Source organism: Sinohyriopsis cumingii, chromosome 12 (genome assembly GCF_028554795.1).
Source record: "Sinohyriopsis cumingii isolate HCF-2022 chromosome 12, ASM2855479v2, whole genome shotgun sequence".
Lineage (NCBI taxonomy): Eukaryota > Metazoa > Mollusca > Bivalvia > Unionida > Unionidae > Sinohyriopsis > Sinohyriopsis cumingii.
Genome location: NC_142972.1, coordinates 27035 through 34054, shown reverse-complemented (window position 1 = coordinate 34054; position 7020 = coordinate 27035).

The window sequence follows — 7020 nt, the reverse complement described above, 5'->3', positions numbered from 1 at the left end:
AAGGATTTGATGCATACCGCAATGCGCGATCACAATATGATCTTTGTTTAATACCTGAAGTTGGTTATCAGTCAGTATAAAATCGTCATTACCGTATATATCAATGATTATTTTTTCCGGGGTAACTTTTCCGGTTCTAACAGCGCTATCAAGAAGTTCTTTATTACGTATAAATTATATATTTTTTTTTACTAAATTCGCATGATTTCTACTAGTAAAGTACCCTTCCGGGTTGAAAAATTAGACGATTTCTGTGATTTTTACTAGTAATTACCCTATCAGGGTTGAAAAATTAGACGATTTCTGTGATTTTTACTAGTAAATACCCCATAAATGCCGTGAATTTGTCAGTGTTGCAGAAAATATATATATAAAGTAAAATATTTTTACTGTTGCTTGCACAAAAAATGAATTTCAGTCGATTTCTGTGATTTTTGCTAGTAAAATACCCCTCCAAATTAGCAAATCGGACGATTTCTGTGATTTTTACTAGTAAAATACCCCTCCAAATTAGCAAATCGGACGATTTCTGTGATTTTTACTAGTAAATACCCCATAAATGCCGTGAATTTGTCAGTGTTGCAGAAAATATATATATATTTTTTATTGCTCAAGATAATTTATTGAAATATTTTTTATGTTGACGGTGACATTACTGCTATCGTCGTCGTCGTCAGTGCTATCATCATCAGTGACATCATCATCAGTGACATCAGTGCTATCATCATCAGTGACATCATCATCAGTGACATCAGTGCTATCATCATCACATTTGTTCTTCAGGGACATTATTATAATATAATATTATTAATTGAAAAGGCTTGGAAATCTTCAGGATTGAAAGTCTTAAGACTGAAAATCGTTTTACGATGAAAGTCCTTAGGATTTCACCCTGATTTTATCAGGAGACTAATATTTAGTGTTTCATTTTCCAAATCAAGAGGATTTCCACGCTGGTCTGTCAGCGCGAAATTTATTTTGGTCAGCCATGGATTATGACATCGTAGATAAACCTGATTGATTGGCTCTTGCACGATTAGAAATCCAGGTGGTTCTTTCGGAGTAAATGAATATAGAATAAATCCTTGCCGGGCTTGATTTGATACTGTCGTGTTCGTGCTGTAACTGCCATCGATGACATCACACACAAGATTGACCGCGACCACTTCGGTGATGTTTACGATGCCCGGGGATACATGACGGCCTTGCCCTTCCGTGTTATTGTTGTGTCTGAGGATAGTTGGCTCCGGTAGTGTTCGCCTGTGTTGTGCGAGTATGTCATCAAAGAACTCATTGATTACATCATTGACTGATTTCTTCAGCTCGGGCACGTTATATCCGGGAAGTTTGAATGCTGGCAGAGTGGCTTCTGTTAGCTTGTAATATTTGAGAAGTAATCGCCGGTCGATATTAAGTTTATCAGGGTAATCAATTGTCACCAGAACGAGTCGCTGGTTTATGTATTCCATGTCTTCCGCAAGCTGATTTAATATCTCAATTCGCGTGATGATTTCGCTGCGTGAACCAGTTATATCAAAAAGATGTTCTTGGAAGAGCTGCCGTAGCTGCGTTAGTTGTGTTTTATGTTCTTGATTAATGGTTTCAAAATAATCAGCGATTACACTTGGAGACAACGGGATGTATGGCACATCCCATCTAGGTGCTGCAATTCCCCACCCAACTGTATCCGTAGGGTGGGGTGGGACATCAAACCAGGCCTTATCCGGTTCTACTTCCTCCTTCTCCAATGCATCTCTTAGATTTGACAGATCAGGTCTAATTCCGTGATATGACTTACTGTCAGTGACATAATCAGACTTTTTAGGCGCTGGCGGCGTTGGTTGTGCCGGTGGAGCGACGTCAGGCCATCCTAACACTGTTCTGATTGAACTCTGATATATATCCACGGCGTAGTCTGGGGTGTTTATTTCGATCGCGGACGACAGCGTTGGCTCATGAACAGTTATTTCTATTTTGGATTCCTTCCCGGTGATTCTTTTTATTCGACGTTGTAGTTCCTCGTTGATTTCTTCGATTTGATAAGACCCGGTTGGTAACCCAATGACGTTCCAGTCTGGGGTGCCATCGGGTTTGTTTTTATATGCGAACACAAACGAATTATTTGCCGACAATTTTCCAAATGATTTTGATCTGATATTGGGTCAACTGTGATATACTCGTAATTGTGCTAACGCGATCTCGCTTACTGCAATCGCAGTTGGAAAATTAATACTGAATTCTGGCTTAGTTGAGGTTCCTGTTAACAAAGATGTTCGCGCCGGGCTTGTATTTGCGACTATCTGCTGAAGTAATTCCGTCATTATTTATCTGCTGTCGTTTCAAATTGAGGTTCTTTTTGTAATCGTTATACACGGTTGCCATTTCGGCGAATTCGGAATCTGATAGTGTTGTATCGTCAAGACTGGATGATATCAGCGCAGACAATTTCGAGTAGGTGCTTGTGGCCGCGCTGTTTAACTTTTCATACTCGTGTAATTTTGTTAGCGCGCACGAGGATATTTTTTTCGCGATAATATTAGCAACTCCTGCAATTGTCGCTGATGTTGAAACTGTAATTGTGATTGCAAATGCAGATGTCGCTGATGTCAGCGCTGATAATTGCACACCCGTGGATGCAACTATCGCTGACACCGAATATACTATTGTGTCTAACACGGTTACACGCCGCTTGTATTTTTTTACCTTTGTTATATATTCGTTGATCGTATTTTTAAACTCTGACTGCCATTCGCGTACCTGATCATATCTGTATTGCTGCGCTGTTGTCGGTGACTGCGTCACTGCCGTTGTCATTTATTATTTTACGCAGTAACCAATTGAGGCGTTTCAGCTACAAATTCCAAACACCACCAGTAAGATGTTGCGGTTAATTTCTTGTCGGCGGCTTCCAGTATAAATGTTTCTTCGGTTCCGCTATTTAATATGATAGTCACAACCCCGAAATACTTGTCGGTGGAATGTCTCCAGGGATATGTTGTGAAGATTTCAAATTTAGCGGCACTGAACACAGGCATACTGTACACACCAGTGACAGTTGCTGTACATTTGATAGTATTATTTTGTCGGAACCATGTTGCAAATCCAGATGATACCGTGTATACTATGTTGGTAATATGCCCGGGAGTTACTCCAGTGGGGACTTTAATCAAACTGGTTTTGTTAACGATCTCAGGAATCCCCGATACGATATCCTGCTGTGTTTGTTTGATCGTGTCAATGCTGGTCTTGATATCAGAAAGCTTCATATCAACGGCGTGCGGAGTACCAAAGAACTCATCCGTGGTCTCATCGGTTTTTCTAAAGTTTCTACGGAGATTTGTAAACACGTTTACTTGAACATCATACTCGGCTCGCAACGTTGTTAGTTTACTGTCAACGGCGCTAGCGCTTGCGTCAACATATTGCTTGTTTGCGGCATCTTCCGCCGATGTTGGATCTCTTAAAACAGTTATTTTGTTGCCGTTCATGCTGAGTTCACCTGTCATTGTATCACCGGTATTTTTTAGCCGAGTAACGAGTATGCCTCCAACGGTTGTAAATAACGCGTCAATATATTTTTTGTTTGCGGCATCTTCCGCCGATGTTGGATCCGCTAACACAGTTATTTTGTTGCCGTTCATGCTAAGTTCACCTGTCATTGTATCACCGGTCTTTTTTACTGCAACGCTGCGCACATCATCTCGCAACGCCGCGATTGATATCAGCGAATCCCGGATTTTTCCGCTATCAATGAACACAGGGATGTTACCCGGAGTAGCTCCAATAACCCTACGAATTATTTCATACCATTTGATATTGCTGGTTTTTAGTTTTCCGTGTCGGTCCTGAAAAATAACAACCTCATCTGGGTCTATCCCGGTCAGACTTAAAAGATTATCGATTTCATCTTTGGTCGCATGTTTTGATAAATCCACATCGGCGCGTTTTTTTGTCTTTGTTTCGAGAAGAGACCTTCCGTAGATATCAACCATTATTTGATAGGAAACCGTTTAAATTGACCCGTGGTATACTCGTGCACAACTTTGTGAGGTGGTTTGGTCGACGCTGATATCGCATCAAGAACATTCAATACTTGTTGGCCACATATCGGAGGATCGGTCAGTGTTTGTGTTGGCAGTGTTGAATACCACACTTTCCCTGACTTTGACCCTGACTTTGTCCCTGACTTTGACGCGGGGACGTTTTTTGTATACCGAAGAAATTCAACTGGCGGTGCTAACCCATACGAATCAAAATAGATGATTCCACGCGGATCGATAGCGTAAGCAACCCAGTGAGTTCCTGGACCATCGCTGTTATCAAGGTTAATAATTGCGGTTTCTGGATTATTCGGTTGTCGTGGTAGCTGATCTCGCATAAAGACGTCTCTGACATTTTTTATATCTAATTGTTTAACAGCATCGAGCAAATCAAAATTGGACATTGGTGTGAACATGCTAGCGGTTTTCAAAACCGTTTTGGGTACCATGATGGCGGGGTTCCTGGAAGTCTTAGCCCTCGTCCCTTTTTTTTGTATCCTTTCCCTGTCGCCTTTTTCAGTGCCATTCCAGCAGCGGTTCCAACAGCTCCTAACGCGGCAGCCTTAGCGACTGCGGGGGCAGCAGCAGCTATCAACTCTGGTATTGCCACGAGAAGTGGAAATATACCACCGGTTTTAACCATATCTTTGACAGCTGCAGGAAAGAAATCAAGTCGAACTCCAGTCGCTGCTTGTTTTGCTTTATTAAAATGTTTTAGTTGAGTTTTAGTCAGCGATAACTTGTTTGGACCGCCAGTAATCTGATAATTTTTTAGTGTTATCGTTGCCCCGCATGTGCTCGCGTTCTTCGATTGTAATTTCTTAGCCTGACCAGGAGTCAGAGTGACATCAACATGACTGTATGACATTTTTTATAATAAACGCGATTGATCTAATTGTTACATGTTTTCTACTGGTGCATCAACGACTCTCATTCGACCACCAGCACCTTCAAGTAACATTGCTTTATCACTGAGGATGACCGCGATTGCTCTAGCACCTCCAGGAACTGCTGGTGGACCAACTACTGCTGCTGGTACTCGAGCCAGGCGAGCCCGAATAACTATATCAACGACATATTTTCTAAATAAACCCAAATGCTCCAGCGAAAACTAATAGATCGGATACAACGTTGTAAAATCACGCTGGGATATCTGCAACCCAGTGTCAACGTTTTGATCACGCCCATCATAAGACATCAATCGATAATATGCCCGTACAACATCATTTTGTTCAAAATTTAGATTACTGTCCTCGGCAGGTTCTTGATGTCCGTTTATTCTTGATGAAACTTCAGAAACTCCAAATGTGTCAAATATCATTGGATTTGCTTCCTGGTTATTTATTCTAGAATTTGCCTGAAACGCGATAAATATATGTCGCGCTGCTGATATTCCCTGTTGTGATCCCAATTGCCACGTGAACAATCCAGCAGCGTTGATATAAGTGCTATCTGTTGTCATTGCTAGCCATGATAACAACGATTTTCCACCTTGATCCATAAAAGAAAGTAACCGTTGTTCTTCAGTGACTGATGGAGTCATTGTTGGCATCCACAGAGATAGTTTTGTTAACACTACATTACCAGGATTAACTCCATTAGCTCGCCATATTGCATCATTATCAGAGTTTATTCTGACGAGCACTACTGTATGTTTGGCACCAAATATAACCTTTCGGACATTTCTACAAAATCCTAAAATATGAGATAGTGGAATAGCACAGGAAAACGCTTCGTTGCCGTTCAGCATTGCTCAACGCGCGGCAAAACCCAAGTTTAAATTTTCATTCATGGATGTAACAGCATCCCCAGCCGCGTTCATCGTCACATTTCTATTTTCGGGATGATCAGATGTGTCCTTTACAAACATCATTGTTGGACCAGCTGATCTTGTGTAATCATCAGAATATCTTGCAAGACCAAGCATCGTCGTGGCAACATCGACATTGTCCAAACACGACTCAATATCTTTTCCATCAATCGAATATGTGGCTTTGCTAAATAACGCCATCACACCATCATTAACAAAGCCAACACGATCGCCTATCCCATATCCAGTGTCATCCGCTTTTACGATTCTTCCTACAATTTCAATATAAGCTTCACAAGGCAGAAAATATCTACTTGTATCATGAATTTGAAACTCAATTCTCCCCTCCGCATTAGGTGTTTTTGCGTCATAGGAATAATACTGATAATCGCGCAAGGATTCATCCTTTCTGACTGGTTTATCCATATCAAATACTACGTTGGATACGCGTTGAAACATCTTATTGTAATGTATTATTATCTAAAACGAAGACCACTTCCCGCTATTAAACTTGAAGCTATATTTTTTTCTATTTCTTTGGAAGGTATCAGTGACGCTAGTTTTTGATTTGCAGTTTCATTTATTATTTTGCTAACATTTGCAGGCATGTCTGCCGTGCTTGGTAATTTTACCGGCGGAGGCTTTCTGCGTATTAATCGTGCTAGTCTATCTTTGATTGCCAAGAACACTTGCCGGCAGCATCACCGATTACACCAGAAGCTTTATCTCTAATAACATCAATAGCTTTTGAGGATAATTGTTTTGCAATTGGCCCCGCCTTTGTAGCTATTCTTGTAAACAATCCTTGAATAACATTCCCAAGCCCATCTCCATAATATGCACTGTATACAGGATATCGCGAATTTACCACCCTGACTCGTCGGGTCATATGATGAGAGTCATGTATGATCATTTTATTTAATTATTTATTTCTCTAATCGCGGCAACTTTCAGTCGCTATCTGTGAGTTCAGCAATACGTTGTCGATAGATGTGAGAATCCATGATGCCGCCGCGAAATAATCGCTGACAGATATCAGCCGCTTCATTAATGATTTCCGGAGAGTTGTTTCCGGCACGTCTTCCTCCGATGAGAACTTCTAACCGCCATACATCAGGACAAGTAATTCCCAAACCACTGCCAGTAGCTACAGTGTCAGATGCGTCAAAA